Genomic DNA, 9,789 nt, shown 5'->3' with positions numbered 1-9,789 from the left:
TACATATACATACATATATATATACATATATATACATATATATATACGTATATATACATATATATATACGTATATATATACACACACACACATATATATATATATATATATATATCAAACAGGCCTTGTTTTGTAAAGGGGAACCCTTGTTACACTGTTGAACAGGTGAAGAATCTTGACATTACACTGGGCAATCCATTCCATAGCCAAAAATATTGCTGTGTAATTTTAATTACAATGCATAGGAATCCCAGAATATTTGTGGAGAACAAGAAAATATGTAATGTGGAAAACAACATTCGTTTCACTGGTAGAAGTACACGTTAATGACAATTTTATTTCTGTTTACGCTAAAACATCATTTGACCAATGCAATAAAATAGAGGCATTCAAAAGAACTTCCTATGATTTTCAGCATAAGTGTGGTTTGTGAAAGGTGAGTAGAAGTGGCGACCCTCAGCTATCCTCACACATCCTCAAGGATAATAGAAACGTGATTTAACAAGTTATTTAGTAACATTGCAGATGTGTGGCTGAAAATCCAGAACAAAAACTATTACTAAAAGAACCCTGAAAAATTCTGGAAATTTTTACAGTTGCACCATGTCTACCATTTTTGTCACTTCCTTCTCTTCTTAATGCAATCTTAAGTAATAAAGCCTTGAAACAGGAAAGGCAATACAATTGTTTCAGAGAAACCAAGAAAGAGATGAACTGGTCACACAGCATCTCACTCGACAGCTCCCCTTGGGTGGGAAAGACATACACACACATATAAATAATAGACAGTGTTATCTTTACATGGAAAGAAAATCAGCCAAGTGTCTCCATCTGATACAAGGAATAACAATTAGGATGGGCCACCTTGGGACTGGGATGACCCTGGAGTCCAAGAATAGGTCAACATGGTTATGGTGCATGGTGAGAAAAGACATTAAAGTAAAAATTCCTTCAGGTATACTTTAGAAAGAAAGAAAAATACAAGGAAGAGGATAAGGAGGAGTAGTAATGGAGGAAGGGACTTGGGTAGTACTTCTACTTGTGCTCAGTTTGTAATTCTCTTCAGACTTTTCTTCAGAGCAAGTTTGACATCCTTGTTCCTGAGGCCATAGATGAGAGGATTCAGCATGGGTACCACATTGGTATAAAACACTAAGAAAGATTTTCCCTGGTCCACAGACCCAGCAAATGATGGCTTGACATGAGTGAGCATTCCAAATCCACAGAAGAGACCAACAGTTATTATGTGGGAGCCACATGTGCTCAAGGCTTTGAACCAATCTTTAGATGATGACATGTGAAGGACATTGAAAAGAATCAAAGCATAAGACAGAATGATAACGATGCTAGACACAATGACAACTGTGCCTACAATAATGGAAACTACAAGTTCATTTGCATAAGTGCTGCTGCAGGAGAGCTGGAGGAGGGGGAAAAAGTCACACATGTAATGGTTGATGATGTTGGAGTCACAAAAGATCAACCTGATCATACATCTTGTGAGCACCATGGCACCAGAAAACCCCATCATCTATGAACCAGACATCAACAGGGAACAGACCCTAGGGGACATGGTGACCGTGTACAGCAGGGGCTTGCAGATGGTCACATAGCGATCACAGGCCATGGCTGTCAACACATAGCACTCAGAGCTGACAAAGAAACAGTAGAAAAATAGCTGAGTCATGCATCCTGCAAAGGAGATAATGTTCCTCTCTGAAAGAAAGCTCATCAGCATTTTGGGAATAATGACAAATGAATAGCAGAGATCAATGAAGGACAGATTGAAGAGGAAAAAGTACATGGGAGTGTGAAGGTGAGAATTCAGACAAATCAGATTAATTAAGCTTAAATTCCCCATCACAGTGACCACATAGTTCACCAACAACAGAAGAAACAGGGGTGGCTGGAGCTCAGGTTTCTCTGTTAATCCCATAAGGATAAACTCAATCACTGAAGAGTCATTTCTCATAGCCATTCACTTCACCAGTGTGATCTGTGGGAACAGAGGTACAAGGTGACATTAGCAATGAACTCTTGATCTCTGTCTCCAGAGGGAGAGTTGGAGTTGCTGGTTTACAAGCTCAGAATTGTCCCAAGACACATAGCAAAGCATCTAAGGATCCTGATTCCTGTGGTAACAGAGATCAATGAAGGATAGATTGAAGAGGAAATAGCACATGGGGGTGTGAAGGTGAAAATTTATCCCAATAAAAAAGATCAAGCCAAGAATGCCCACCATAATGACCAAGTAGATCATTTGAAGCAAACAAAAGAGACGTTGCTGGAGCTCTGGATGATCTGTTCATCTAGCAAGAATAAATTCAGTCACTGAGGAGTCATTTCTAGCCAGCATTCTCATTTTTGGGAAATCTGTGAGGAAATAAGATAATTCCACTAGTAGACAATCCAGCTCTCTCCTTATATGTACTCACTCATTAAAAGGGACACTGATTGGCAAAATTCAAGTAAGTCTTCCTTTCTTTCGTGGAGTCTGAATGTACTGGCACACACATCCCTCAACAATTCAATCACCCTATCTTTTCTGTATGAGCTAACTCGTGATGAACAATTCCTCCTGTCTTTACCAGAAGATAGAAGGATGGAATAGCCGAGGTACAAGTCTACCCACTTATGAGCATGGAGAATGGGAAAGCCTCTCCCATCTGTCCCTCTCATTCATCTGACCCTTTACTTCTACTCTTACTAATGTTTCCATTACTATATTCAACGCCTCAACTCCCCTGTGATGACCAGCAATGAAGAGAGAACTTCACTAGAGAAGAGATCGTATTGATGTTCTCCTTCCTGGAAAGGAGTCCCCTCACTGTCTGTAGGATATTCAGATGTCTTTCTAAAACAATCCTTGAAGTCAACAAAGGGTGCCACATATTGAGGAGACACTTAGTAGCTAAATATTTATAATCAAACTTACACCTCAGTGTTTCTACACATTCTCCTCTTTTGTTCCATCCCAGCTGGACAGACTATGAAGAAAGGAAGGTGGATGTGCTTTCTTAGCTTCTCTAGGAGAGCATGAAAGACAAACACAATTAATCTGGGTGTTGGTTACATAAGTAGTCAAGTTTGTTAAAATTCATCAAGCCATACACTTATTATATGTAAAGACTTCTCTATGAATATTATACTTCAATAAATAAATTTAGGAAAGAGACACAGCTCTTCTTCCTCCGATGTTGCTTTCTACAGGATGTGCCACTTCGAGCTGCTATTGTTGTCTTACTAAGAGAGTGAGGATGAAGCCAACACAGAATTAGTTGAGAATAGTGCAGGCAGTAGAGTCAGCACTGTATGCCTCATGAGTGTCTTGCTATGCAATATATTTCCTCCTTTTTCAGCAACATAGAGAGTGAGTGAGAACGATGAAAGCTTCATTAACTCACCCTTCCTCCACTGAAGACATCAGTGCTGACTCTTTATGTGTGTTTCACCTCCATTGTCCTGGAGGAAGAATTGGCTTTGGAGATACCAGTGCTGACCAGATGTAGTTACAGAATCTTCTTCCCCCTTTACTGGTAAGAGGATCACAGCACAGATCTCACAACCTGACTGTTCCAAGAGTCATTCCAAGATATATATCAAAGCTGTAGTTGTAAATTTGGCAAGAGTGTATGTGCAGGGAAATCACACACTTGACACCAGAGCCACCATGCCACAGAGCACATGGCATTCACCTAGAGCTTATAATTCTTTTTACCTGGTTAGAAATCCAGACATAGCTCTCCCTCAGGACCTCCACCTCATGATAAGTTCTGCAGGGAAGAAATTATGGTGTTTGTGTTTGCACCCTAAATTGTGATAGTCAATGTTAACTTCCCTCAAGGGATTATATAACCCTCAGGGCAGAGGAGAAAGAAGCCCTGTTGTCCTAGATAAGGATGTCAATAGAATTAACGTTATTGAAAATTTCACCTAGGTAGCATAGGTAGTTTTAGAAAGGATTGATGTATATTTTTATACAGTTTATTTATAATGTTTGTTTGGTAATATTTTGAAGCCCTTTAAATAATCAGTGTTTAGTTATGCATATTTATAGACCTAAAGAAAAAGGATGCTTTTTAATTGATTACAGAAGTTATCATTCTTTTAAAAATTGTTTAGTAGAATAATGTTCCTTTATTTTATGAAAATTTAATTTTGGGGGGTTGTTCTGACTTAATAGGTCTTTGCTTTTAACAGATTAAAATCAAATGTATAAGAAAAATCACTGTTAATGGCCTCCATTTCAAGAAAATATACGATTTTAGAAATCCCAGGTATGTATTAACTTGTGTTTGTGAAAAGGCATCAGTTTTTTTATTGTTGTAAATATATATACAACACAACATTTACCAATTCAACATTTATCAGGTGTACAATTAAGTGATATCAATTACATCAATCATGTTGTGCAACTATCAGCATAATTGTTGCCAAATTTCCCATCGCCGTAAACAAACATTCACTGCTTTCGAAACAATGGTTCTTCATTTCCTCCTCTCTCCCACCCCTTATAGGAACTTATATTAACCACTATAAACTTTAGTCTCTATACACTTGCTTATTTTGATTATTTCATAGAAGTGAGATGTTACAATAGTTGTCCTTTTGTGGTTTACGTATTTCACTGAGCATGCGTAAGATTTTCGAGTTTTTTCCATGCTGTAGCATGGATCAGGGCTTCATTTCTCTTTATGACTGAGTGGTATTCCATTGTATGTTTGTACCAAATTTTGTTTATCCGTTTATCCGTTGATGGACACTTAGGTTGTTTTCACCTTTTGGCACCTGTTTTTCTTAACATTTAAATTTTGAAATGATGATAAACTCACAGGAAGCTGCGTAAACATAAAGCGCCTTGCACTCTTCAGCTAGCTTCCTTCAGTGGTAGCACCATATATAACTGTGGTACAATAGCAATGCCAGGAATTGGCATTGGTATAATAATGTCAACTAGACTACAGGCCCTATTCAGCTTTTAGAAGTTTTACAGGCCCTTATTTGTGTGTATGTGTGTGTGTGTGTGTGTGTGTGTGTGTGTGTGTGCATAGTTTTATATAATTTGATCCCATGTATAGATTTTTTTGTAACAGCCACCATAATCAGACACAAATCTGTTTCAAAGCCACAAAAAACTCCGCCATAATGTCTTTTTATGGGGTCACCATGAAAATGGAATCTACTCGACACCAACTATCAACAACAATAGTCTCACCTACTCCCTTCCACCTCCATCTCCATCCCTGATTAGTCACTAATCTGTGCTCCATCTCTATAATTCAGTCATTTCCAGGATATAATTAAACGGAATCATATGATATATGAACTTGGAGTCTGGCTCTTCTCATTCAGCGTAATACCTTTAAGTTCCATCAAATTTGTTGTATGTATGCATAGTTCATTTCTTTTTATTACTGAGTAAAATTCTTTTTTTACAACCCAAGTTCTGTCAATATTCTGTGATAGTTTAAATGTTAATAGGTCCTTCTTTTGGCACGAAACTGACTTATTTATTTTTGAGAAATGTTTCATGGGTTAGATGATTATAGTTAAGACTTGTTCTTCTTGGAATTTTCTTTAAGCTAACCCCAGTCAAGACTCTCATTCTTTCTCCTCCAAGAATAAAACTGAAATACCGAGAGTCTGAGAAGGTCCCATAATCAGTCAAGGATCTGGTGAACACTGCCAATGTCCCACGTTAACTCTGTTGTGAAAGCGCCCAAAGTCATCATTATTAGTCATGAGCAAAGTCAGTGAAAAGCACTTGACTATAAGAAAATTGCCAAATATTTTCACTTGTTGTCACATAAAATACTGATTGCAATTGCAAATGACTGGGTAATAACAGATATTATGCTAAGTGAAAGAAGCCAAAAGCAAAAGACCTCATAATATATGATTCTATTTATATAAAATGTGCAAAAGTGTCAAATCTCTAGAGACAGAAAGCAGATCAGTGCTTCTCTTAAGTTGGGAGTGGGAGTAGGAATTAACTGTAAATGGGCATAAGGACCCATTTTGAGGTGATGGAAAAATTCTAAACATAGATTGTAGGGATGGTTGCACAACTCTACATATTTACTAAAAATCATTGAATGTACAGTTGATATTGTTAGGTGCTGTCGAGTAGGTTCCAACTCATAACCACCCTGTGTACAACAGAAGGAAACACTACCCAGTGTGGGCCATCCTCACAATTATCGCAATGCTTAAAACCAATGTTGCAGCCACAGTGTCAATCCATCTTGTTGAGAGGCCTCCTCTTTTTTGCTGACCATCTACTTTACCAAGCCTAATGTCCTGCTCCAGGGACTGGTCCCTCCTGACAAAGTATGTGAGAAGTCACGCCATCCTTGCTTCTAAGGAGCATTCTGACTGTACTAAGGAGCATTCTGACTGTACTTCTCCCAAGACAGATTTGTTCATTCTTTGGCAGGCCATGGTATGTTCAATATTCTTCCCCAACACCACAGTTCAAAGGCATCAATTCTTCTTAGGTCTTCCTTGTTCATTCTCCAGCTTTTGCATGCATATGAGTTGATTGAAACACCATGGCTTAGGGCAGGTGCGCCTTAGCGCTTAAAGTGACATTGTTTTCTTTTTTTTTTTGACAAGTTTATAGAGGTTTTTGCAACAGATTTGTCCAATGCAAAGCGTTTGATTTCTTGACTGCTGCTTTCATGGGGGTTAATTGTGAATCCAAGAAAAATGGAATCCTTGATAACTTCAGTCTTTTCTGCATTTATCATGATGTTGCTTATTGGACCAGTTGTGAGGATTTTTGTTTTCTTTATGTTGACGTATAATCCATACTGAAGCCTGTAGACCTTGATCTTCATCAGAAAGTGCTTCAAGTCCTCTTCACTTTCTGCAAGCAAGGCTGTGTTATCTGCATATCGCAGGATGTTAATGAGTCTTCCTCCAATCCTGAGGCCCCTTTCTTCCTCATATACTCCAGCTTCTGGGATTATTTGCTCAACATACAGATTGAATAAGTGTGGTGAAAGGATAAAACCCTGATGCACAACTTTCTAGCCTTTAAACCATGCAGTATCCCCTTGTTCTGTTTCAATGATTGCCTCTTGCTCTACGTACAGGTTCCCCATGAGCACAATTATGTGCTCTGGAATTCTAATCCTTCGAAATGCTATCCATAATTTGTTATGATCCACACAGTCAAATGCCTTTGCATAGTCAATAACACACAGGTAAACATCTTTCTGGTAGTCTCTACTTTCAGTCAAGATCCATCTGACATCAGCAGTGGTAGCCTTCCTTCTATGTCCTCTTCTGAATCTAGCTTGAATTTCAGGCATTTCCCTGTCCATGTCCTTTAATATTTTCCCTGTAGAATCCTTCAATATTGCATCTTGAGGCGTGAATTTTTTATTCACTTCCTTCAGCTTGTGAAATGTTGAGCAAGTTCTTCCTTTTTGGTTTTCTAATTCCAGCTCTTTGAACATTTTAATACTTTACTTTGTCTTCTCCAGTCGCCCTTTGAAATCTTCTGTTCATCTCTTTTATTTCATCATTTCTTCCTTTTGCTTTAGCTACTCCACTTTCAAGAGCAAGTTTCAGAGTCTCTTTTGACACATATTTTGGTCTTTTCTTTCTCTTCTGTCTTTTTAATGACTTCTTGCTTTCTTCATTTATGATGTCCTTGATGTCATTCGGCCACTCATCTGGTCTTCCATAATTAGTGTTCATTGCAAATCTATTCTTGAGGAATCTAAGACTGAACAAAAAGAAGACCTTCAATAAGATGGATTGACACAGTGGCTGCAACAATGGGCTCAAACTTGGCAATGATTTTGAGGATGGCCCAGGACCAGGCAGTGTTTTTCTGCTATGTATAGGGTAGCTATGGGTTGAAACTAACTTGATGGCCCCTAAGAACAATAACAACAACAAGATTGAGAACTAGGTGCAAACTAGACATAAGAACTAGGTGCAAATAGAAAGGGGAGAACGTGGCAGGTCACAGAGTGCAGGTGCCAAAAACCCAGCATACTCTCACCGAACACTGAGTTTCGGACTGCAGAGCTAGTGTGAGATTTCTGTTTGGAGGACAAGGGTATTCCAGCATATTGCCCATCTTGGTACTTTTTTCAGCTTAAGAATGAATGTGGCTGAATCAGCACAAGCTACATCAGATTAAGCACTTTTAGAGTCATCACCTTTTTACCTTTTTTTCCCAAAAGGTAAAAAATCAGACATTGTATTCCATGAAAGGCATTGCCACAATTTAATTTATTCATCAAATCTTCATTTCAGAAAAGCCAACAGACAACAGTATACTTAATAAAAACAGAAATATTTCACCTTGAAATTGGGAACAAAACAAGGGGGCCCACTCTCACCACTTCTGTTCAGTATTGCATTAAAAGTCATACCCAGAGCAATAACATAAGAAAAAGAAATAAGAGGTATTCAGAAAGGGAAAGAATAAGTAAAATTGCCTTTTTTAGGGGATGGTTTCATGCTATATATAGACAATCCCAAAGAGACAACAAGAAAACTTCTGGAGGTAATAGAGGAATTTAGCAAAGTTGCAGGGTACAAGGTCAACCAATAAAAATCAGTTAGGTTTCTATACAATAGCAATGAGAAATATGAAAGGGAAATAAAGGAAACAATTTCATTTATAATAGCATCTAAGAGAATAAAATACCTAGGAATAAATCTAACCAGGGATGCAAAGGATGTATACAATGAAAACTCTAAAACACTGCTGAAAGAGATTGAAGAAAATTTAAAAAATGTAAATATGTTTCATGTTCACGGATTGGAAGAGTTAATATTTTGAAGATGTCAACACTACCCAAAGCAATGTATAGATTCAATGCAATCCTGATCAAAATTCAAACAGCATTCTTGACAGAAATAGAAAAACAAATCCTCAACTTTACATGGAATAACAAGAGGCCTGAAGAGCTGAAACAAACTTGAAAGAGAAGAACAAAGTAGGAAGTCTCACACTTTCTGAATTTAAAACCTACTAGAAACCCTGGTTGCATAGTGGTTAAGAGCTATGGTTGCTAACCAAAAGGTTGGCAGTTCGAATCCACCAGGTGCTCCAAACAAACCCTATTGGGCAGTTCTACTCTGTCCTGTAGGGTTGCTATGAGTCAGAATTGACTTTAACGCAATGGGTTTGGTTTTTTATTTTTTTATTTATTGCTACAGTAATTAAAACAGTCTGGTGCTCGTATAACAATAGACACATAGACCGGTGGAATAGAATTGAGAGTCCAGAAATAAACCCACACATATATGATCAACTGATTTTTGACAAGGGTGCCAAATCCTTCAATAAGGAAAGAATTTCTTCAATAAATGGTGCTGGAAAAATTGGATTTCCACATGCAGAAAAAAGAAACAAGATCCATGCTTCACTTCATATACAAAAACAAATTTAAAATGGATTAAGGACCTAAATGTGCAAACTAAAACAATAAAATTCCTAGAATAACAAACAAGGACAATGCTGGCAGGCCTGTTTTAAAAAATAGATTATCTAATATAATAATAAAAGCACAAACAGCAAAAGACAAAATAAACAAATGGGACCACATAAAAATTAAAAACTCTTATACATCAAAAGACTTTAACAATGAAAGCATTCCCTTTGAGAATGGGAACCAGACAAGGATGCCCTTTGTCACCACTCTTATTCAACATTGTGCTGGAGGTCCTAGCCAGAGCAATTAGGATAGAAAAAGAAATAAAGGGCATCCAAATTGGTAAGGAAGAAGTCAAAGTATCTCTATTTGTAGATGATATGATCTT

At 37.6% G+C, this 9,789-nt stretch overlaps 1 pseudogene; it reads right to left on the bottom strand.

Moving 5' to 3' along the window:
- Window positions 1–1,045: 1,045 nt before the first annotated feature.
- Window positions 1,046–2,362, bottom strand: LOC101351687 (olfactory receptor 143-like; annotated as a pseudogene).
- Between the last annotated feature and the right edge of the window lie 7,427 nt (window positions 2,363–9,789).

This window comes from Trichechus manatus, unplaced genomic scaffold, assembly GCF_000243295.1.
Source record: "Trichechus manatus latirostris isolate Lorelei unplaced genomic scaffold, TriManLat1.0 scaffold00064, whole genome shotgun sequence".
Lineage (NCBI taxonomy): Eukaryota > Metazoa > Chordata > Mammalia > Sirenia > Trichechidae > Trichechus > Trichechus manatus.
The sequence above is the reverse complement of the archived record's forward strand: the minus strand, read 5'-3'. Positions and strand labels throughout refer to the sequence as shown.